General features: G+C 40.2%; 1 protein-coding gene across 4 annotated transcripts in view; it reads left to right on the top strand.

Annotated features, from left to right (window-relative positions):
- OSBPL6 (oxysterol binding protein like 6) overlaps positions 1–24,003 on the top strand; it is a 190,079-nt gene that overhangs the window by 80,743 nt on the left and 85,333 nt on the right. For all 4 annotated transcript variants that reach the window (XM_080669258.1, XM_080669257.1, XM_080669255.1 and 1 more), the window contains one exon: positions 4,665–4,842. The gene's annotated coding sequence lies outside the window, so the exon portion shown is untranslated. The remainder of the gene's footprint in view (positions 1–4,664; positions 4,843–24,003) is intronic.

Here is a 24,003-nt window from a genome sequence, read left to right as displayed (position 1 = left end):
AGTCTGCCCTGTCAAATGGATGATCCTCAGTTGCCCCTCCTGGGTGCCCACTCTGCCAGGTAGCTGCTCTGTCCTCTGCTTTGAGCTGCTTCTGTCTTCTGAGGTCCTCTCTTGCCTCCAGGTTCTTTTCCTTTCAATTTGTTCTCCTAGATCTGCCTTCCTGAAACATAACCACATGACTTTTCAGCCCAGCCAGTGAAATCTGGTCTCTCACCAGCATGTAAGATCAAACCTCATCTCTGCCTTTCTTTCCCCCACTCTCCTTTTTTGTACCCTAGACTCTGGATACTGGCACTACCATCTACACCAAGCATGTTGAACTTGTGGCCAGCGGGCCGCATGCCTCGTTTATTTAGCTTTCCTATCTCTTGATTTTCATATATTTTTCCTCACTGTTTGAAATCTCCTCGATCCATTTCTGCTTTTCTAGTTCTTGCTTGAATGTACTCATTTCTCAAATGCCTACTCTTTTCAGCAGCTTCCTTTTATCTGCTTCCTACCCAATTCACAGATTTTAAGCTAGAATTAATATTTTCATGTCATGAACATCCATAGCACATTTTCTGCTTTTGTAGTTTAAAATGGTTATTTGTGTATTTTTTTTACTATTATCTGTGGCTAAATTCTAAATGTAACAATCAACAAAAACAAAAGGAAGAGCTTTATTTTTGTTGATTGTTACATCTCTATGTCTTTCTTAGTGTCTGGTTTTAATGTTTGTATATAATAGCTGACATTGTGGAGTGGACAAATCAATCAATACTTAATGGCAGATATGAAAACTCTATGTTATTTTACCTAGTGAATTTTAACTTGTTTGATGTATGGTAGCACTAATGAGATTAGATAAATTTCCAAGTTAAAAGTCTGCTCTTCAATTATTGACAAGAAAGGCACAGTAGTTGCCAGGTGAAAGTGCCTGGAGTTTGTGTTTTTCATCTTTAGGAAGTTACCCCAGCATAACCTGTTTCCATAAACTGTTGGATTATAGCACGAAAACTATTCTCCAACAATTTAGACGCAGTAGACACTCTCAGAGTACTTGGCAATATCACAGGTAGAAAGAGAAAAAGCAATTATTTGTCTAAACATTGCTGCCAGTGAAAAAAAGCAAAATAATGATCTCTTCACCAAGGTATTTAGTGGATATAGTAGGCAAAGTAAACAAGATGATGAAGAAGGGTCTTATAGCGTGTCTTGTGTTATAGTTTTCTGGGAAAGCAATTTAGGATGTTTAACCCTAAATTAAGACCAATCCTTCATGGAAATGAAGTAAGCATTGAATCCAAGTCATGGGCCACATAATGAATAGAAAAGAGCCAAGTGTCTGGTCTCTTGTTTATATTGGAAAATGGACTTTGCTATGTACACTGCCAACTTTGTAACACTACTCTCTGTTATCCTGGTTGTCTTTACTGACTTCACCATTTTAAGAATTTTTCAGAATGATGAAGTTTGTTTTATCTTGTTTCCCTTTTATAGTCTCTGCATTAACTTAATAGTTACACAGGATACATACATCATGTGTTCTGAGAGGCTTGAATAGGAAATGAGTGGAATGTGTGGGGAGTATGCTGGACAAGTATCTGGTATAGAATGGGCAAAATTCAGGCTGTGGGAGGATGAGTCACAGGACTTACAGGAAAAATTCTGTTGCAAAGATAATGGATCATTGCTTCCTGAATGAGCCATTCAGAAGGAGCCCTTGCCAGATCTCTAAACTCCCCAATGAGATTTTGCAGATATTCCTATCGAAGTACTTGTTGGCATAGAAGACTTTGCTTGAATCAACCTTTCCAACTTTCAATCTATTAATAGCTTAGAAGGAGGATGCCGGGGGCCTTTTTGATCTGTAAAAGATATCGTTAAATTAGAACATGATTCTTTTTGTGTGCGTTGATAAAAACCAGGTATAATTTTTGTTTAAATATCAATTTTGGCTGTAGTTTTAAAAGGAAACAAACTCTTCCCTTCTCTGAGTTTATTTCTTAGTGAGAGCTTTAAGAATTTATCTTCAATGTGTGTTGTCACAACGTGTAATCAAACTTGAACTTTATAAGCTTAGTACCTTTGGACTTCTGCCCACATGCAGTTTATGTGCATGGTAAAACAAGACCCTGTACAGTTTCTTAATTGAAATGAAGGTTAGTTGCCACTTGGTTAATGTCCTGGCTTTTAAATAAAACAATATATTAGTCACCTGGAAATTTGGAATTTGTATGTGATAATATAAATCTTTCTGACCTATTCAAGTGTTTCAGGCTGAATTAAAACAAATACTCCTAATATTTCTGCCTTCAGTAACTATCAGGGATGATTGATTATATCTGTACCATATATTGATGGAGTGGTAATTTTTTATACAGAGTAGTCAGCCTTCCTGAAGGCTATTGAAGGCACTCCACTTTATCATGGTTGTCTTTTTGAAAGTTGCACAGAAGGTCCATATGAATGTTAATTATAGTCTCAGAACAAACCAAAGCCCTTATTCCTTGGCATTGCATACACACTGTGTGAAAATATACACTTTTGGCAAAATGGACAATAATAGATTCATTTCTTGCAAAGTGGGCATAAGTCAAAGCCTTGTAAATTTCACATTTTAACTCCTCACACTTACTCTGTGCAGGGAAGTAAGGTCTGGTTCCCAGAGTCCCCACAGTCTGGTACGGGAGACAAGAAGTGTAGGCAACACATACGACCAGGATCACCTTGCACCGGTAGAATTGACCAAATTGCCAGATGCCATGAGAAGATGCCCTTTTCTAGCTGGGAAGATCAAGGGAGGACCAGAGAGTTGTGGATTTGAGCTGGATTTTGAGGGATCTGTAGGCAAAGACTACAGGGAAAGGATGACTGAAGTGGGGAACTGCTTCTTGGGCCAATGTCTGGTTTACAGAGGCTGGAGACGGGACACGCAGAGTGTGTGATGGGGAAGAAGGGGAATTCCTTAGGTATGGCTAGCCATCCTGGTACTCATCCTGCCTTCTCCCTCTGCTCTGCTGCTGGACTGGGGGAAACAGAGGTGGAAAGGTAGCCTTGATCTTACCCCGTGGTTTTCTATTCTCTTTACCTTCTCAATTGTCAATGTACGATGGTAAGAAGTTATGGAGAATAAGACTGGGAAAGAGGAATGGAGTGGAGGTGGGAAAAATGAAATGCAGCTTAGCGCAGGGGGCTCTTTACCTCATTTTTCTTTTATTTTCCTGTTTTAGTATTCTCTCCTTTTCCAAAACTTGGCAGAATACATTATAGGAAAGAGCAAGGAAAAAAGTGGATAGGAGAGTTTCAGTAGTTGACCAGTCATATTTGTTCTGCCTATAATTATACGGGATTAAAGAGCATAGATTGAGTAGTGTTTGTAGAAAACAAACAGATCTAATGCTGAGCATACAAAAATAATCTTGATGGACCCTAACCTTAGTTCTTCTATGTCATCATCATAGTCATCAGTTAAATTTTATTTAGGACCCACAAGACACATGGACTTGTCTTACAACATAGTAGAGATTAAAAAAAAATTTTTTTAAGGGGTGGAAGGGGTTTAGAACAAACATTTTCTTTCTTTTTTGGCAGAAAAATGGTGCTTAAAGGAACATCCCCAGCATAGGATGTTGGGTAGACAAATCTTTTGCACTTTTATTGAGTCATAATCTTTCAGGATATGTGTGTATAGTTACTTTTTCCTTCTCCATAAGTAAAAAGTCAGACAGTGAAAGAGTAAGCTTGAAAAAGAATCAGACCCAGGTTGTAATTTTTAAAGCTGCCTTGTGAAGAAATGCACCTGCTAGAGAGGCTCGAAGGAAAAACTGCTGCCACATTTCAGGACCAGAGAGGAACTGAGTTAGCTTCCACTCTGGATTGCTTGTCAGGTTTTTCTTCTTCTCCTTTTAAAAAATCTTTATTGTTGAAAGTATTACATATGTGTCCTTTCCCCCAGCCCCCACCATTGTCCCCTTCTAGCCCCACCCCAGCCACCACCCCAGGCCTTCATCACCCAATTGTCTGTGTCCATGGGTCATGCATATAAGCATACAAGGTCTTTGGTTGATCTCTTCCCACCCTTCTTTTTTTCCTTGAAGTGAACATATTTGATCTTCTCATAAAATATTGTTTCCTTGCCTTCTGAGAAGCTATGTGAAGTGGAAAGCTGTTCTTTGATAGTATAATTAGCTTTCTGCTACAGGACTGTTCTAGGAGTTTGGTGACAGTTCTACTCTGTTAGGACTCATTAGAGGCTATTAGTGAGTCTTTATCAAGGCACTGGTATTGAACATGGTTGTGATGTGCGATGAAACCACTTCATACTTCTTGTTTTTAAAAACAGGTTTATATTGAATTGGAGGATTAAGTGTATTTCTGGAAGAGATTCTTGGCCCCTCTTAGAATGTATTGGTATATAAATTGAGCATTTTCTTACTCCAAACTCTGAGTAAGATGTAAATGATGTATGTTGCTTATTGCTGAGGCATGCAATGGGTATGGCTTTGAAATTACATAAGATTGAGCAAAGGAGGCAAAAAGCTGAGATGCCCTCCCTCATGAACTTCCTCCTCAGAAGATAAATTGGAAGGAAGTTTCTGACTGGCCATGGGCAGTCCCCCTGAGAGATTCATGAAAGTTCTGTGGAGATGCACTACATGACTGTTTTCTCTCTTTTTTAGCTTCTGCCCCTCTCTGCAATACAAGAGAAGGAAATGAAGGAGCCACTCCTGTCATTTACCAGATAAGCCCAGCAGGGTCAATAGAGTTCCCAGGAAAAAGCTGCAGGCATCTGAGGATAAGCCACTTCAAGCAGCTTTGACCTGAAAGCCAACCTAGAAGACGGATTCCATTTACAAGGTGAGTTAGGAGGGCACCAGCTTAAAATCAAAAGCGGGGTTTAGGCTAGGCATTGTTTACTAACAGCAAGAGATTAGTAAAACATTACCTAATCACAGGTATATCAGAACTAAAAAACATGTAATCCTGGTTATGCTTAGCCATCTTATTAAAAAAATTCTGCTGTACTTTTTTTAAGGATAGGAAGTAGAAAAACACACCAAAGGATTTGTTAACCTTTTTCTACCTGCATTGTGGCAGCATGTGGAAATAAGACACTCTCCTCCCCTTCTTGAGTAATGAACCTACACACCTAAGAATGCTTTAGTTATATACATAGATGCACACAAGCCCACATCATGCATACACTCATTCTTAAAATGCATCTGTTTTTATAATCTTCCACAGTGAACAGGTAGACAGTTGCTTGTTTTCTTTTTGCCCATGAGACTGAAATAACTAATTTGATACCAGCAATACTTACTATGGGTACTCTAGGCTCCTCTGATACTTACAGTTATTATTTTCAGAGCCACGTCACATATGCTATTTAACATCTTAGGCTCAGTGACTTCTACAATTTGGATGCATCCCTCCCAGTTATACAAAGCTTTCCGGGAGCGTGTGCCATCACAGCTCTTGAGGAGCTTTTGGAAGCTGTGTATCCTCTACTCAAACTATTTTTTTTAAAATATATTTTATTGATATTTTGCAGAGAGGAAGGGAGAGGGATAGAAAGCTAGAAACATCGGTGAGAGAGAAACATCGATCAGCTGCCTCCTGCACACCTCCCACTGGGGATGTGCCCGCAACCAAGGTACATGCCCTTGACCGGAATCGAACCCGGGACCCTTCAGTCCGCAGGCCGACGCTCTATCCACTGAGCCAAACCAGTTTCGGCTACTCAAACTATTATTTGTCCTGGGATACAGGGCTGATGGTGGTGGTGGAGACGGTTCAGACGTCTGTAATTTGGGAAATGCTCCCCCGGTATCCCCCCACTTCTACCCTCCCCTTGCATGGACTGGTCCCTCGTGGTAGGGCAGAAACCAAGGCTCAATGATTTAGTGTAATTATTATTATGTGAGAAGCTTTCCGTTTATAACGGCTTTATTTAAAATTACATTTAGAGCAGAGCTTGCAAATTAGTGGCCCATAGGGGAAATTTTAGACTATAATTTTTTTTAACCTGTAAACATTTTCTTTTTGAAAATTGAATTAGTTGCCAACATCGCTGAACAGTCTGGAAACTTCACATAGAATCAGATACCTGGCTTCTTTTAGAAAATTAAACATCTTGTCACAATTGAAGTTTGCATTCCTTAAGTATCTAACCCAGGGGTGGGCAAACTTTTTGACTCGAGGGCCACAATGGGTTCTTAAACTGGACCAGAAGGCCGGAACAAAAGCATGGATGGAGTGTTTGTGTGAACTAATATAAATTCAAAGTAAAGGAGCGGAGGAGAGAGCAAGAGAACGGGATAGAACAGCCGGATCCGGCCCGCAGGCCGTAGTTTGCCCAAGGCTGATAACCCAACCAACCTTACAGATTTATGTTACCGGCCTGGCACCTGTAGGCTTTTGTGGTCAAGATTCCTGCTTTCGGGTGGAGGGGGGCAAAGGGAGAGAAAAGGAGGGACATCTGTAATACTGTAAACAACAACAACAAAATGATTCCTGCTTTAAGCATCAATTTCTTCTCTCTTAATGTGAAGTCACTCCCATGTACTTCACACATAATGCTGTTAGTCTTTATTCTCTTTTGGTATTTTATTATTTTATGTGAAATGGATATACTTGGAGAATGCTGGCTTTCTGAAGTTAAGCTGACACCTGCCAGATTTGCCTATGAAGAAGGCAGACTCTTCCAAAATCAGATGGTCCATTGTTCTTAGTTGGGAAATCTGATTTGATAGTAACAGAGTATGAATCATTCTTTCCAGACCTTGAGGTTGTCATCTCAGAGTCTGAAATGTCATGACTAATGCTTCCATTGCCTGACATGATTATTTTAGTCCTAGGAAGGTGAGGAAGATTCATTGAGTTGGCTTCTTTGTGAATGACACTTGTAGGGATTTAGAGTCCATTTCCTAGTCCTTTACTCATTCTGGACACCAGAGTGAGTCAGCAAGCAATACACTGTGCCATTTACATATGCAGACTTTTGACATTGAGAAGTCTCTCCATCAGAATCGGATGTATCTTCTCTTTCCCATTTTGATCACTGTATATTATTTGGAACTGAACTACTTACAGTAATGTTCCTGTCAATTTGGTACTGGATCAAACTTTTATATAGTAACAAAGAGCATTAGTCATGACAGCATTTCAAATTATGAGGGGTCCTTATGAGGCAAAGCATTTCTCTGTCTGCATTAGCTAAACTCAAACATTAACTATTTGATCATTGTTCACAAATGGGGGAAACGGACTCCATCTCAGAACAGCAGTTCTTATCCCAACAACCCATTTAACTTCAAACAGGTAGTGGCTATTACTTAAGCAGATTTCAGGCCTCAGGATATCCATTTTTAATGTTGAAGCAAACAAGAAAACAGGCCGGTCGGGTCGGATGATTATTTCAGTTTACTGTCCTTCTGGCTGCATTCCTTTGCCCTATCTCATGGAATCTCTTAGGTCAGTATTGTCTAGGATCCCTTGATACTTGACCACAAGCAAAGATGAAATGTACGTGAGTCCTTTGACTATCAGGTTTAAGTTCATGGAAATAAAGTAACTGGAAATTTGTTTCCACACATTTGCTGGGTGGTGACTTGACTGTTTGAGAAATTAAACTCTTCTTTAAAAGGAAAAAGCAGGTGATTGGTATCTCTTTTCCTTGACAAAATGTGTTTATTTTTATTATTCTTTCGTCATAGGAATTAGTTTGTTGCATGTATACTCAGAGATGCTTTCAGAAAGCCTCTTTATCTTTTTTCCTGGGAGTGCCTGTTATCAGCTTCACATTCCACTTCACTTAACTGCCTGAGAAAGGTTAGACAGGACGGCAAAAATGGAACCAAAGTCGGGAGTGCTTGGGAGCCTGTTGACACATAAGACAGATAGAAATGTGCTGAGAAAGGAAAATTCAGAAAACCATCTCACTAGTCTGCAAGTATAACATGGTTCCACAAAAACTGAAGAGGAGAAAGAATATTGAACCCCAGCAGGGCAAGGAGGCAGATCTTGAGACATCTCCCCCAGGTGGTGGAGATGGGGAGAATATCCAAGGAGAACTAGCAATGCAGAAGCCATTTTACCTGCCCCTGCCTTCCTCCCTGGCCGCCCCTCCTGCTCTGTCTCTCAGGTGTCTCTCTTCTGTTTAAGAGACACCCAATTCTCACAGCTGAAGGGCCAAAGCCGGCTCTTCTCTCCAGGAAAGAAGAGTGAGGAGGCACCGAAGTTTCCTTCTCACCCAGTTGAAAAGAATGGGAATAAGGGACCAGGAAAAAGTGTCCAGTGGTAAAGACTGTGCACTGGATTGTCTTTCTCAATCTGGTGAGTAGGATTTTAGAAAAATGAGTCACCTAAACCTCAGAAAATTTAGACTACATTTGAAAAATAAATTTAGACTAGATTTGAAAAATAAGTACATATCCAGTAAAAGTAGAAATGAAAAAGTAATTAAGTGAAAAAGGAGAAAATTGTTAATATCAAGGGTTTCATAGATAAGTAGTAGGGAAAAGGGAAATATATTTTTCTTTTTTTCCTTACAAACACTTTTATTTTCATACTAAAGGCCTGGGCACGAAATTTGTGCACAGTGGGGGAGGGGATCCCCTCAGCCCAGCCTGCACCCTCTCCAATCCGGGACCCCTCGGGGGATGTCCTACTGCCGGTTACGACCCGATCCCATCGGGTCTAAACCAGCAGTCGGACATCCCTCTCACAATCCAGGACTGCTGGCTCCTAACTGCTCACCTACCTGCCTGCTTGATCGCCTCTAACTGCCCCCCCACCCCCGCCAGCCTGATCGCCCCTAACTGCCCCCGTGCCAGCCTGGATGCCTCCAACTGCCCCCCTGCCAGTCTGGTTGCCCCTAACTGCTCCCCCTGCTGGCCTGGTTGCCCCTTAGTGCCCCCCACTGCCAGCATGGTTGCCCCCAGCTTCCCCCCTCTGCTGGCCTGATCACCCCAACTTCTCCCCCTGATGGCCTGATTGCCCTCATTGCCCCCCTCAGCTGGCCTGGTTGCCCCTTACTGCCCCCCCTGCCAGCATGGTTGCCCCCAACTGCCCGCCCCCCCCACTGGCCTGGTTGCCCCCAACTGCCCCCTCTGCCATCCTGGTCGCCCTTCATTGCCTCCCTGCTGGCCTGGTTACCCCATGTAGCCTGCTGGTCAGTCATTTGGTCGTCCCTCATTTGGTTAATAAAATTATATAGGTTTCAGGTTTATAATACATCATCACCACCCCAAATCAAGCCTCCTTTCATCACCATTTATCCCCCCTTTACTCTCTTCTACCTCCCCCTTATCCCTCTTTCTCTCTGGTACTATTGTCTGTGTCTATGAGTTGTTGTTTTTTAACCCCTTCACCTTTTTCACCCAGCCCTCCAACTCCCCTCCCCTCTGACAGCTGTTAGTCAGTTCTCTGTATATATGAGTCTGTTTCTATTTTGTTAGTTACTTTATTTTGTTCATAATATTCCATATATAAGTGAAATCATATGGTACCTGTCTTTCTCTGACTGGCTCTTTTCACTTAGCATAATACTCTCCAGGTCCATACTACTTATTTATGGCTGAGTAATATTCCATTGTGTAAATGTACCACAGCTTTTTTTATCCACTCATCTAATGATGGGCACTTAGGTTGCTTCCAAATCTTGGCTATCATAAATAACATTGCAAGAGTTTTTTTTTTAAAAAATGTTTTTCATTTTTCAATGTTTTTTTTTCTTCCTAGTTAAAAAAATACCTTTCATTTAGAAAAATTTCAAATTTATACAAAAGAGAATAGTATAGTGAGCTCCCATGTGCACACACCAAGATTCATTTATCCCTCTCCACTTTTATTCTGAAGTCCCTAGACATAGACATGTTATATCCAACGTACAAGTTTCAGTATGCATCTGTTAATATGAACACTTTTCTACAAAACTATAATGGCCATTGCCACACCAAACAATTGAATGCTAATTCTTGGATATCACTTACTACCTATTCCATATTTCTCAAAATTGTCTTTTTATAGTTGGTTTAGTTACATCAAATCCAAAGTACATACATTTCATTTGGCTATTGAGCCTCTTAAGTCCCTTTTATCTGGAATGTTCCCCCCTTTCCCAAGTAATTTACTTGAAGAAATCAAGCCACATGTGCAATAGAACGATCCATGTGCTGCATTTGTCTGATTGTTACTTAACCTTTTTCTCTGTCACCCAGATTATTAGAAACTGGAAGTTAGATTTAGAGGCTTGGTTAGATTCAGAGTTTACTTTCTGACAAGAATTCTGCTTTCATGGTGGAGTGTACTTCATTTAACATCACCCCAGGAGGCCTATATGGTCTGGTTGCCCCACTTTTAGTGATTCTAAGATTCAACAACAGAATAGCTTCATGGAATAATATCCTGATCTATTGTGAAGTTTCCCCCATCAATTTTTTTCAACTAATTGTTCTTTAATAATCATTGTCTGAATACATTATTACTTTAGGGATTGTAAAAGTGGTGATTTCTCCAACCCTCACCCCACCCCATCCTATCATTCTTTCTACATTTAATAGCTGGAATTCTTTTGTTAGGCACATTGCCTTATCAACTAGCATTTGGTGACCTGAAATGCAGTTCATGTAGGAAAGGCAGGGCAAGTGTTTACTACTTTGCTTTGAGTAGACCGTTTCAGAGATGGTTCTTCAGTTTCTTCAAAAGGTGATCAAATATTTTTTTTGCTGTTTTAGGGGGACAGTTCCTCTTTTTCTTGAGTGTTATTGTAAATTCATAAATTTTTAAAATATTTATTATGTTTTAATCAGTTGCAGTGATTTTGTTTTTCTGAATGCTATAAATAAAACCTTCTTTATTCATTGGGAGCCCTTTCAAATTGGCTCCTATACAAACATGCAGAAAAGAGAAGCTATCATAAGTGAATCACAGTGAGTTTTCACAGACTGAACATCTATAATAAAAGAGTAATATGCTAATTAGACCGGACAGCCGAACAACCTTCTGGACGTCCTTCCAGATGAAGCTGCGGCAGTGGGGCTGAGGCAGATGTGGTTAGGGGCAATCAGGCAGGCAGGCAGGCGATTGGTTAGGGGTGATCAGGCAGGCAGTCAAGCTGTTAGGGGTGGTCAGGCAGGCAGGCGAGCGGTTAGGGACGATCAGGCAGGTAGGCAGAGCTGGTTAGGGGTGATCAGGCAGGCAGGTGAGTGGTTAGGGGCATCAGGCAAGCAGGCAGGAGAGCAGTTAGGGGCAATCAGGCAGGCAGGCAGAGTGGTTAGGGGAGATCAGGCAGGCAAGTGGTTAGGGGCAATCAGGCAGGCAAGCAGAGTGGTTAGGGGTGATCAGGCAGGCAGTCAGAGTGGTTAGGGGCAATCAGGCAGGCAGGCAGGCGAGCGGTTAGGAGCCAGCAGTCCCGGAGTGCGAAAGGGATGTCCGACTTCCGGTTTAGGCCCAATCCCTGTAGTGGGATCGGGCCTAAACCGGCAGTCAGACATCCCCCAATGGGTCCCGGATTGCAAGAGGGTGCAGGCTGGGCTGAGGGACCACCCCCCCCCTCCTGTGCATGAATTTCGTGCACCTGGCCTCTAGTTTCTATATAATCAGTACCCAGATCAAGATACAGAATATTCCAAAGCATCTCTGTCCCCTTAGTTTCTTTGACCTGCTTCGTGGCACAACAGGCTGCCCCAAGCTCCTCTTGCTTATTTAATGTGAAGTCTAAGAGTCAACCATTCCAGGAGTTCTGATTCCTTTTAGTAGAAAATGGAATTTAGATACTACAATATGGGCATTTGTGGTGCACAGTCTTATCGGTTGTTTTTCAAGGGACATGGTAGTAAATCTATACATATAAAATTTTTTAAATGAGGAGTTTATATTGTTTTTTCCAAGTTAACTTTATGGAGTGTTAATATTATTAGATTTGATATTTGTATCTCTTCTCTTATACACTGAAAATCTTGGTTTAAAATAACATTACAGAACTTATTTGCTTTATCTTTTAAGTACATCACATGGTTTCAAATGAATAGCTTAGCATTAATCTTACTTATGGTTTTATTTTTATGTAGAGAAGAAATATAGAGTTTTATATACCTTTTATTATTATCATTATTTTTGGTTTTTCAAAATTTATGCATATGGTCAGAAGATGAATTTTTCCCTCAGTCCATTTTTTTATTAATGTGGATATGTTTATTGGCAGTGAGATTCAGTCCATTAAGTCTTTAGTTCACTAGATAATTTGAGTTATTGGCAACTCATTACAGCATAAGCAGGAGATGTTCCAGAAGTGACAGTAGGATTATCGTGCTCTTTAGATGGTGGATCAATATGTGCTGAATTGAATGCATGTATTAGTGTTTACTTCTCATCACAGTGCAGGCCCAGGCACAGAAGAAAGGTAGACACTCTGAATGAAGCAGAGTGTCCCAGCACTTTTGTTTTCTTGCTTTCTCTTATTTGACAAATGGATATTTTAGGATTGCTTATTTTGGAATGATTGCCTCCCCCCTCTCTCTCCCCACCAATCCTCACCCGAGGATATGTTTTTATTGATTTTAGAGAATATGGGGGAGAGAGAAACACCGATGTGAAAAAGAAACATTGATCGATTGCCTCCTGTACATGCCCCAACGGGGGATTGAACCACAACCCAGGTATGTGCCTAGGAATTGAACTGGCAACCTTTTGGTATATGGGATGATGCTCCAACCAATGGAGCCACCCCTGCCAGGGCTGGTCAAGTACTTTGTTTTGGGATATATTTTATAACATTTTATCCTAGGTGGAATGTAAGAATTCATTGAGAATATGGAAGCATGTAGTCTCTCCCTTTCTTCCCTCCCTCTTTGCCATCTATCTATCCTTCCTTTCTTTTTCCTAGGATCAGGTAATTCTTTGAATGTGAAGCTGAGTGTTGGCAATGGGTAGGAGGAAAAAGAAGGGCTGCTTCATTCCTCCTTTAGTCTTTTAAATTTTTTACCTGTCTTCCTAAAATGTCTCATTCCCAAACTACAATAAGATTGGAATCTAATATTTGTGAATTTTTTAATAATATGTTTTTTCATATGCAAGGATGCTTAATACTTGAATTAGTCTAATTTTGAGGGTGATTTAAAATGTTACTTTTTTATTGACTTTTTATGTTATTGACTTTTTACACTAAGTGAATAATGCTGGGAAATCCTGTATGCAGTGAATCAATAGTAGAGATCTACTTTGAAAGGCATGGACACAGACAGTAGTGTGGCAAAGGATTGGGAGGGGCTGGTGCCGGGAGGAGGAGGTCAATGGGGAAATAACAACAAAAAACAAAGCAGATATCTGTAATACTTTCAACAATAAAGATACATTTATAGAGATACCAAGATGGCGGCATAGGTAAACACCTAAACTGCTGCCTTGCACAACAATTTCAAAACTACAACTAAAAGACAAAACAGACATTATCCAGAACCATAGGAAGGCTGGCTCAGTGGAAATTCTACAACTAGAAAGAAAGAGAAAAGCACACTGAGACTCACAGGAGCTGCGGAAGGCAGAGGTACGGAGGCGCATGCACAGAGAGGGCTGGCAACTGAGTACGCAGCTGGCTTTCTCAATCGGGAGGGAGACAAAAGCTCCCGACCTCTCTGAACTCCACTTCTGGGTGAGACTCTGGGGACCCAGACTCATAAGGGGAGAAACGGAACTATCTGGCAGCAGGCGAAACTCGAGGGTGGCTTTCTCTCAGAGGTGCTTGCAGCAATTACCGCGGGACACTGAGACCCGGGGGGCCTCTTAGGGCAGGGCTGACGGGAAGCCATAGCTGTTTGCTCTGCCCTGAGATCCTGCTGCACGAAGCCATTGCTGGTTGCTCCACCCTGAGACTCCGCCCCATCCAAGCTGAGTGTAGAGGCTTTTGCATATGAATGGCCTGGTCCTTTGAATTATAAACTTAACAAACTGCACCTGAGTCAGTGAGACTGAGAACATCCAAAAGAAGGCCCAAGGCCCCACAGCAGCTTGCATTGCTTCAAGCTGGGCCTCATGTGGGCACCTCCAAAACCCAAACAAAGAAGAGGAATCTGCAGATCTCTCCATAGCTCCTGCTGGGTGGCCTCAGGCAGAGGCTGAATTAGCACCTCCTTGGAGATCCAAGAACCAGTGTACCCAGGGGTCAGAGTGGGACCATCCAGATTACAACTCCTCAGATCCATAAGGGACACACTCAGGGGGAAGACTCAGTGAGCACCAAAGCCCCACTGAAGCAAGTCTTGTCTCATAAGGGTGTCTCCAGCACAGAAGTTCTCCCATCGTAGACACAGCTGATCCTCACAGCCAATTGGCCTGGAGGTCAATTCCTCCCAGTGATACCAACAACAATCAAGGCTTAACTACAACAAGACTGTGCACACAGCCCACAAAGGGGTGCACCAAGAGTGTCCACCTCAGGTAACTGGGAAGGCTGAGCCACTGGGCCCTATAGGACACCTAGCACACAAAGCCACTCTATCAACTCAGGGAAGCAGCCAAAATGCGGAGACAGAGAAACAGATCACAAATGAAAGAAATGGAGGAAAGTGAACGACTGGATATAGAGTTCAAAACCACGGTTATAACGTTTTTCAAAAATTTTCTAGAAAAGGCCAATAAATTTAGCGAGACCCTCGAGGATATGAAAAAGGACCAACTAGAAATTAATCATACACAGACTGAAATAAAAAATAATATACAGAGATCCAACAGCAGACTAGAGGATCACAAGAATCAAGTCAAAGATTTGAAAAACAAAGAAGCAAAAAACACCCAACCAGAAAAGCAAAAAGAAAAAAGAATCCAAAAATATGAAGATAGTGTAAGGAGCCTCTGGGACAACTTCAAGCGTACCAACATCCAAATTATGGGGGTGCCAGAAGAAGAGAGAGAGCAAGATACTGAAAACCTATTTGAAGAAATAATGACAGAAAACTTCCCCCACCTGGTGAAAGAAATAGACTTACAAGTCCAGGAAGCGCACAGAACTCCAAACAAAAGGAATCCAAAGAGGACCACACCAAGACACATCATAATTAAAATGCCAAGAGCAAAAGACAAAGAGAGAATCTTAAAAGCAGCAAGAGAAAAACAGTTAATTACCTACAAGGGAGCACCCATACGACTGTCAGCTGATTTCTCAACAGAAACTATGCAGGCCAGACGGGAGTGGCAAGAAATATTCAAAGTGATGAATAGCAAGAACCTACAACCAAGATTACTCTACCCAGCAAAGCTATCATTCAGAATTGAAGGTCAGATAAAGAGCTTCACAGATAAGAAAAAGCTAAAGGAGTTCATCATCACCAAACCAGTATTATATGAAATGCTGAAAGGTATTCTTAAAGAAGAGGAAGAAGAAAAAAGTAAAGATAAAAATTATGAACAACAAATACTTATCTATCAACAAGTGAACCTAAAAATCAAGTGAATTAAAAACCTGAGGAACAGAATAATCTGGTGAATATAATAGAATCAGGGGCTTAGAAAGGGAGTGGACTGACAATTCTGGGGGGAAAGGGGTGTGGGGGGTGCGGGAAGAGACTGGACAAAAATCGTACACCTATGGATGAGGACAGTGTGGGGGCGGGGTAAGGGCAGAGGGTGGGGTGGGAACCGGGTGGAGGGGAGCTATGGGGCGAAAAAAGAGGAACAATTGTAATAATCCGAACAATAAACATTTATTTAAAAAGAAAAAGAAAAGCATTCTGGTTAAAGAACAAAAAAAATAAATTTAAAAAAAAGAGAGAGAGAAAGGTTTGGCTTTTGAAGAACAAGGGTTTATCAGGAGTAATAATTCTAATCTTTGCCCCAGTAAGAAGTGCTTTCAGAGATGTTGGACTAGCAGATAGCTTCCAAAATGCCAACAGTGTAAAGCTGGTGGTAGACTTTAAAGGTTTGAAATTTCGGAAACAATAACAATGTAAATAGGTGTGTGTTGTTGTTTTTTTTATCATGTATCTTATATCACACCTGCTATATCTAAAGTGTTTCTAATTCAGTCATTCACTCATTTATCCAGCAAAGTCTTTTGAGTACCTATTCAGTATGTACCAGGCACTAATCTGGGCCCTGGGGTTAGAACAAGGAGAGCATGAGACATGGGTAAAGTCTCTAGGGATAGACAACAAGCCAATAAATAAATCATGTAACTGCTGAGTAAGGTAAGTGCTGTGAAGAAAATGAAAAGAATATTGTGCTAGAAAGTGACAGCGTATGTGTCTATTCGGAGGTGACACAAGCTGAGGGGTGATTGCTGACTAAATTTTCATGTTTAGAATACTAAATTTGAAAGTACTGTACAGTTTATTTAAACAATAACTGCAAATTTGGCACTTGAATTTATTTCCAAATGTCTAATTTTTTTCAACTGGCACTATACATAGTTAAACACTAAGATTAAAATTTCTTTTGCCAGCTTCTGAAAACTAGAGGAAGTCTTGGGTGAAGGGTATACAGAAACTCCCTATAGTATATGTGTAACTTTTCTGTAAACCTAAAATTTTTACAAAATAAAATATTTAAAGAAAAAAAAACACGGATGAAAAAATACCAAAAAAAAAATAATAATAATACTTAACAAATAGAGTTAATTTACATTTTTCCTTTTTATTCTTAAATTCATTCATCTTCTTGAAAATTTTCTTGGACTATTTAGGATGTCATCCTTCAGGTGGAAATTAGAAAATCTTTTTCACCTGGGGCTTTTAGTGAACCTGGCACCATACATAAAAGAACAGAGCCCATTTGACCATCCTTTACCAACTAATGCCAGCGTCAGGCTTGTTTGAACAGAGAGCAGGGCCCTACCCTCCGAGTTGTTGGTTCATTAGTGTGGATGAGCTCAATAATTTCCATTTGGAATAAGTTCCCAGGTCTCGTGTTGATCCAGGGACCACCTTTCAGAACCTCTGTAGCAAACAATTAGCACTATTTTTCCCCCCAAGCTTGGGATTTGGGGAAAAGAAGCTTTTTCATCCCAATTCAATATCAGGTGACATTTTAAACTGTCCTTTGAATTTCTTAAACTTCCACTTAATTGTCTTTTGACAGGAGTGGACTCACTTATGACCCAGATGTCTTTTTACTGCTGGTTTTCAGTCCAATTTCTGTTGCTGTTGTCCCTTGTTCTCACTGCTCTTGGGGAGTTTTACTAAAAAAAAAAAAAGTCCCTTTTTGTTGTTTTTAGTGGTGTTTCGGAGTGAAATAGATCCTGTATTCTCTCTTCAAGCTTTATCCCATTTTGTGTGTCTTTTAAAGTAAGGTTTTCTCTCTTGATTTCCACAAAATCCCATGTGGTAAGTTGGGCACAGAAGTATCTTCCCTGCACCGAGGAAGTGAACACCTGAGACACAAAATCAGTGATCAGCTGGAAAAGGAGGCTGGAGCTCCAGCCTTCTGACACTCACTTCCTGGTTAAGTATAATGTACCATGAATATGACACTCTTCCTGGACCTCAACTACGGTTTGTTAAGCCATCAGGACTCCTATTCCTCCACTTTGTATCATAGCTCAAATATATTTGAGAGTAAAATAATCTTTTTTTTTTATATATATATTTTATTGGTATTTTACAGAGAGGAAGGGAGAGGGATAGAGAGCTAGAAACATCGATGAGAGAGAAACATCGATCAGCTGCCTCCTGCACACCCCCCACTGGGGATGTGCCCGCAACCAAGGTACATGCCCTTGACCGGTATCGAACCCAGGACCCTTCAGTCCGCCGGCCGACGCTCTATCCACTGAGCCAAACCGGTTTCGGCAAGAGAGTAAAATAATCTTAATAATTGTGTTATTTGATGATGCTCCTATATTTATGTGTAGGCTATGTTTTTAATAAGGCTAGGCCACACAATCCATTTAAAGACAGAAATTACCCTAGCCGGTTTTGCTCAGTGGTTAGAGATAGAGTGTCAGCCTGCAGACTGAAGGGTCCCCCATTTGATTCTGGTCAAAGGTACATGGCCCAGTTTTGGGCTGATTCTCTCTCATCATTGATGTTTCTTTCTCTCTCTCTCTCCCTCTCTCTCTCTCTCTCTCCCCCTCTCCCTCTCCCTCTCCCTCTCCCTCTCCCTCTCCCTCTCCCTCTCCCTCTCCCCCTCCCCCTCCCCCTCCCCCTCCCCCTCTCTCTTCCTCTCTGAAATCAATAACAATATATTTAAAAAAACCCACGGGGTATATGTAGTGGTGTACTGGTAAATGTTTAAAAATAGGGTCTCAAAAATAAAGTGCTAATTTACATGGCTAATTTCAAGTTCCCGAGGGGACATCTCTGAAGGCTGAGCTAGGGAGAGATGCACAAGGTGGTCTCCCGAGCTGGTGCACTCACCGTGAGAGTGTGCGCAGATGACCACCCCTCAATCAAATGCTGAAGAACTTGGGGCCTGGCAGTAGATCCTCAGTTACTGTCAGCTGTTCCTTCCTCCTGTGACAATGAATGAGCATAATTGAAACCAATAATTATTGTGGATGCCCAAAGCAAGCAGAATTATGGGCACCCTGATATGTAAAGGTCTGCATAAACATTGCCATTCTGGAGGGATGACATTTTTAAAAAATTTTGCTTAAGGTTCCTGACCATGAAATATCTGTGATTAAGTAGATAATGGCTAGTAAATTAGGTAGGTGGCAGGTGCAGTAATTCTGTGCAACCAGGCTATCCCATTAGTGGTGTTTTGAAAGAATTACGCTGCTGCCTGCTGCCTCTATTCCTAATCCTAATGTACAACTTGGCACCAGGAGAACAGAACCTAATAATGGCCCAGGCCTCTAGAGTACCATTAGCAGCCTGGGGATGGGGGTGTGTGTCTTTATTTGAGGACAACTAAGAGGTTTTCTTTTGGGAATGTTGAACTTTGTACAGTCTTTCTCTTCAGCTGGCTACTGAACAGATAGGGAACTCCAGTCTGCAAATCATTTGCATTATTTTGGGTTGTCTTTGAGAAAATATAGTAAAACCAAAGAACTGACATGAGGGTGGTTATCTACAGGCAGCTTGTGAGCACTATCATCTGTTCTTGATGGTTATGATGAAGAACTCAAGTCTTAACTACAATGATAAGCCCAGTAAACAATATGAGTGGTTTTTGTGGCCCATGACATTAGACTACAGTAATGAAAGTGATAGAGTCCCCGCCCTCAAAAATTATACAGAATCAATACAAACAAGCATAGTATAATGCTGTTCAATAATATATGTATGCATAAGTATAGGAGTAATCCATATTAAAGTGACAATTCTGTCTAATAGAATAGGAAAGATTTTATAAAGAAGATGAAACCTAAGCACAAAGTAGCATAATATTAATGCCTGCATGTTATAAAAGTCATTATAGCTGATAATACAGGAACTTTCTTATTGTAGTAAAATATACATAAAATTTACCATTTTTTAAAACATTTATTCATTTATAGAGAAAGGAAGGAAGAGGGAGGGAAACATTGATTTGTAGTTCCACTTATTTATGCATTCACTAGAGGCCTGGTGCACAACATTCGTGCACTGGGGGGAGGGAGGGGTTGTCCCTCAGTCCGGCCTGCACCCTCTTTGCAGTCCAGGACCCCTGGGGGATGTCTGACTGCTGGCTTAGGGACTTAGGGAGGGGCTCCCACCACCACCTCTGCACTCGCCAGCCGTTAGCCGGGCTTCTGGCTGAGTGGCACTCCCCCTGTGGGAGCGCACTGACCACCAGGGGGCAGCTCCTGCGTTGACAGCTAAGACAGCCGCCTTCCATCTCCAAACTGAAACTCTGTATGCATTAACTCTCCATGCCCTCCTCCTTACGGACCCTGGCAACCACCCTTCTACTTCTCTCTCTATAAATTTGACTACTCTGGGTACTTCAGATAAGTAGAAGCATACAGTATTTGTCCTTTTGTGTCTGGCGTATTTCACCTAGCATAATGTCTTCATGATTCATCCATGTTGTACCATGTGTCAGAACTTCCATACTTTTTAAGGCTGAGTAATATCCCATTGCATGAATATCCCACATTTTGTTTATCCATTTATCTGGGTTGCTTTCACCTTTTGGATATTATAAACAATGTATATACAGATATCTGTTCAAATCCCTGCATTAAATTCCTTTGGGTAAATACCCAGAATTGGAATTACGAGATCATATGGTAATTCTATTTTTAATTTCTTGAGAAACTTCCATACCATTTTCAATAGCAGTGACACCATTTTACATTCCCACCAGCAATCTAATAGGGTACTTCAGGAAATTTTTAGCCTAAGCCATTCCACCTGCTTTGGCCAATTCTTTAGCATAACTCAACTCAGTACAGAAGCTGTTGTTTTGATAGGAAATTGCTGTTGAGGACGTGTGCTATTATTTAAGTCACTGGTACCCCAGTAAGAGTTTACACTCACTCAACATGGATTTATGAATTGTTATTTAAGGTCACAAAGCAGAGACAATTTTTTTTTAGATTTCTTATTGTTGTTAAAAACTCTTTGCTCTCTGCTGACAACCAGTACCTATTAGCAGTCATGGGAACTGTATTTCCAAATATTATTTTTCCTGTTAAAATATGAATTATGACATTACCAAAACTTCCTTTCAAAACATGTTAGCAAGGGTCAGAAACAAAGTGATGAATAAAACAGTGGCTGGCAAATCTTAGAAAATTAGCACTGGTAAAATGACTAAGTGATAGTATCAAAATGGTCTTGTCAAGAATCCATGGCACATGCTCCCATCAAAATCAAATGTCATGTGATCTCTTTATATTAAATATGTTGTACAGCTTTTATACCCATGGATATTTTTTAACCTGTGCTGGTAACAATCATTTTAGAAATATAAACTCACAAGGATACCTTTTGATAATATGATGAAAGCTATTGAATATTTCCCTAGGAAAATATAATGCATGTATATCCACTACTTTTATATTTCTGGGGTTTAAAGAATGTGCTAAAGCTGTTCATGAATCCCAGATTAAGAACTGCTATAAGTTAGTGTTTTATGCCATAAGTTATGTACCATGCCCTAAAAAACTTGATTTGTTGCTTAGTTTATTCATTGACTTATTAGTAAATCAAGGGTAAAAAATCTGTCAAATAGATTTAATAAGCCATCTAAGCCCTATTTTCCCTGCCTGTACACTGAATAACAGGGGAGTTGCTGGGAGTGGATGAAAAGTATTTGGCATCCAGGACTGGCACATAGAAAGAGCCTGTTATTTTTATTGGTATTTTTTCTCTGACATGATGGAGATAGCTGGGAAAAAGGTGGTACTCTCTTCTTAGGACTTTGACCTCAAATGATATTTTTGCTGTGCTGTCTTTTTACTCCGTAATTTTTTGTAAGGCCACTTATGCTTTGTTAAGTATAAAATGAGCAGATGTCCAGAGAAAAAGGATTACTTGGGGAAACAGTATAAGTGGTAGTTTGATTGTTCAGGATAAGAAGTATTCCCTAATATCTTCCAACAATAATTTTTTGAAGATTCAGTTCTGAGAACAATTCAATGGGTAATGCCCAAGAGCCAGCAAACCCTAAACCAGGAGGTAAGAGTTGGACCATATTCCTGGAATCTAAAGTGCAAAATCAGACCAAGTACAAAATTAAAACTAGATTGGAAAGAATATATAATTATTAAATCTAGGAGCCAGTGTCCTAATTAGAAAATACATCAGTTCAAATTATAGTTTTCAAATAAAGACATTATCACATTCTAACTTAACAGAGATTAGTGTGGTATTTGAAAATGGCTGATTTAAGCTGACTTTCAGGGAAACTTCCATATGAAAAGTTACAACTAAATAAGTAGAACAATGACTTCTTACATTACTGGAGGAAACTAGAGGCCATGTGACCTAAGGGAAGGGAAAACCTTTGGTGTACAAGGCTTTTACTTATATCTGAAATGGAAATGCCTGAGGTATGGTGAGGAACCACTTTCCCTCTTGAGTCAAATCACATCTTTAGCATAGTTTTCTGTAATTTGTACAGCAAGAAGTGATTTCCCCGTATGTCATTTGAATTGTAAGACTACTTAATTAACATTGTCTCTTTTTTTTATTTCTTTTTTTAAAATTTCTTTATTGATTACGGTGTTACATATGTGTCCTTATTCCCCCATTACCCCTCCCATCCCCCCCTCATGCCCTCACCCCCCTGTTGTCTGTGTAAAATTGTCTCTTTATAGTAATTTTAAAAACTTAGTTGTTACTTAATGGATTATGAAACCCATATCTTTCTTTTTAAAAATATGTACATTAGCGCCCGCCCCCCCCCCCCCCCCCCCCGCCCCATGGTTTTGCTTTCCATGGTTTCAGTTACCCAGGGTTAACAGCAGTCTGAAAATATTAAACAGAAACTCCAAAAATAAATAATTGCATGCCATTTTATGAGTAGACGATGACCCTTGAACTAAAAGTATGAAGGTTTACTTTTTCCTGCCTTTTTTTTGTTTGCAAGATAATTTCCTCAATTTCATCTTTCTAATTATGTATGACCAGATTTTTCTGCAGAATCATTCTGTGCTTCATTAATATCATTTTAATTACTGCATTTAAACGTGATGTCATTATTTGTTTCCTTAGTTTCTTACCTATGCCAGTTCCAATTGCATCTGAATCTGTCTTATCATATTCAAAGACTCCATTTTTTATAAAAATTTTGCGAACGTGTAAAGCATTTGTACTCTAACGCTCTCTGTCTTTTGCTAGAATTAATATTCCAAATAAGCCCTCATCTATCTCTTGCACATAATAATTTTCTCTCCTTTTAGGAGAATCATTTTCCATAGTGCTTTATTGACAGACATTTTTTTTAAACATTTTTCTTTGAGGTCTGCTCTTTGTCAAAAGATTATTTGTGCCAATTATCCTTGGCTCCCTTCATGTTAATTGGTTAACATTCAAATTCTCCTCTTACAATTCACCCTGGAGGTAGAATGTAGGCTTGTAAAATGTAGGTTTGTCTATTTCATTATTTAGTAAAGCACCTTAAGAGAGTGGGGAGGAGTCTTGATCATTCACAATCAGAAAACTTGTGTCTTTGTATACTTTTTCTTTTTAGTTTTATAAGTGACTGCACCAGAAGGCAGCCTGGGGAAGGGAGACTGTATTTTGGGGGTGCGTTGAGAAGTCTACGGTGCTCTTCGAAAGCCAAGACTGAAGAAGACAGCGAAGGGCAAGACAGGGCCATTTACTTGCTCTGCCTCCATGGCCTCAGAAAACACTTAAGACATGGGGAGCCTTTTCCTTATGTCTCTCCTCTTTGGGGGAAATTGGTGGAGTTGCCAGATTTTCTTCCTATAACATCACTTCACTGTCTTGAAATGGGGAGTCCTATGTGGTTTCATATATCCTCACTTGATCCCTGAATGAAGTGAGTCCTTAGATTTTATGACATGTGGTGGCCACTGTTCCCTAGTGTAAGTATTAATGGTCATTTTAATTTGTTTCATCCTTTTAGTCATTTTGTAGGAAAATGTTTATCAGATTTTACACTGCCATCTCATGCTTATTTTCTTGAAATTAGTCCTTGATTTCCTTTTTCTTATCCATGAGTTAATGACCTGAAAAATACAAAAGATTGCCTACCCTCTCTCTTTTAGGAAAAAGAAGAACTTTAATATATAATGACAATAGACATTCTTTGTTCTAATGATGATCTTGATGGAAAACTAATTTATTCTGCCCAGCAGTGCAGTGACATTTGCATTGATAAGATCAATTGATAGGAATGCCCTGCCCCAGGTGATTTGGGTCCAGGATCCTCTAAATGTGACTCCTAGTTCTCTGTAAATAGTCATGCAAACATTGAAAAAGACAAACCATTAATAACCCAAACACTACTTAAAACAGAATCTAATATTACAGATTAATATTAGAATTAATCTATGGAGAATATACCCTAATTTTATAAAGCTGATATTCCAAATTGAGGAAAATCTTGATTGAACCAGGTCTTACGATAAACCTCAGCTGTACTTACAGAAAAGGAGGCTCTTGAGAAAGGAACGAAAATACTTTGCTT

Source organism: Plecotus auritus (genome assembly GCF_963455305.1).
Source record: "Plecotus auritus genome assembly, chromosome: 5".
NCBI classification, from domain to species: Eukaryota; Metazoa; Chordata; class Mammalia; order Chiroptera; family Vespertilionidae; genus Plecotus; species Plecotus auritus.
The sequence above is the reverse complement of the archived record's forward strand: the minus strand, read 5'-3'. Positions and strand labels throughout refer to the sequence as shown.